We start from the raw sequence: 1291 nt of genomic DNA on the forward strand, positions 1-1291 counted from the left end.
AAACCACATGCCTCAGGTATCTGGTACCAGGGTAACCAGAGTGCTGAGGGATAATCAGGGTATCTCAGATATCTGGTACCAGAGTACTGAAGGATAACCGGGATACCCCGGTACCCGGGGTACTGAGGAGTAACCAGATACTTCATAAACCTGGTGCCGGGGTACCTCAGGTATCTGGTACGAGGTTGTTGGTGGATAACTAGACAATACCTCTGTACTGCCTGGTTATCCCTCAGGTGCCTGGTTACTCCTCAGGTGCCTGGTTACTCCTCAGGTGCCTGGTTATCCTTCAGGTGCCTGGTTATCCTTCAGGTGCCTGGTTACCCCTCAGGTACCTGGTTATCCCTCAGGTGCCTGGTTATTCTCAGGTACCTGGTTACCCCTCAGGTACCACCCCAGCCGCCCCCGGACGGGCGCAGAGCATGAGTCTGTTCCTTCTGGTCCTTCCGAGGCCGTGCAAATCTCCGCCGGTTGTGGACACTGACACCGCTCGTTTATTTTGTTTGTTTGTTTGTTTGTTTTCCCCAGTGCTGTTTTGGTGCCTGTTAGTTTCACTTCCCCCAGCTCAGGGATTTGTTGTTGTTCGGGCACAGGTGTTAACACGCTGCAAAGGGATTAAGAGCTGTTTGCAAACAGCAATAACTTCAGGATGGGCACGGTCAGGAAAATTCACAAACAATTGCTTTTCTCACGACTGGTCCCCATGCACCGTAATAAACTTTCCTCTAGCAATACTTAAATTTACAGCTTTGGAGCAGTGCTCCTCTTCTGTGCTGGTTCCAGTGACATGAACCACATAAGGACTGACAGTTCCTGATATTGCTTCATTTTCCATTTAGATGTGTTGAATAAGAGAATGGTAAAGGCTGGAGTGAAGCAATATTGTGGTACTTCCACTGTATTCACGTAGTGGGTTTTTGATCCTTTAACGAGAGATCTGAAAACTGCAGGAAATTTCATGGTATTCCAAATATTGACCTGCAGGAATTAGTGTTTCTGTTTCCTGTCGTGCTAATAAAAGCACGATGTGAATTACTGGGGGTTTTGTTACATTAGTGGTATGTAATCCCATTTTGTGTGTTTTGGCCTGTCCTACATACTTCGTGTGAGAAGTTCATGCACACTGAATTCTAGACAGTAAGTTAAAAAAACATGAGAAAAGACACACAGAACACCTTATCATGTTCCACACAACGTTCCCTCCACAAGAAACCTTTGATAGAGGAAAAAAAAAACAGAGAGACTTTTTTTTGTCTTTGGCAGTTACATTACTTTATCTTGAAATTGTAAT

The sequence above is a fragment of the Manacus vitellinus genome, unplaced genomic scaffold (assembly GCF_001715985.3).
Source record: "Manacus vitellinus isolate BGI_N305 unplaced genomic scaffold, ASM171598v3 scaffold_24_pilon, whole genome shotgun sequence".
Taxonomy (NCBI): Eukaryota; Metazoa; Chordata; class Aves; order Passeriformes; family Pipridae; genus Manacus; species Manacus vitellinus.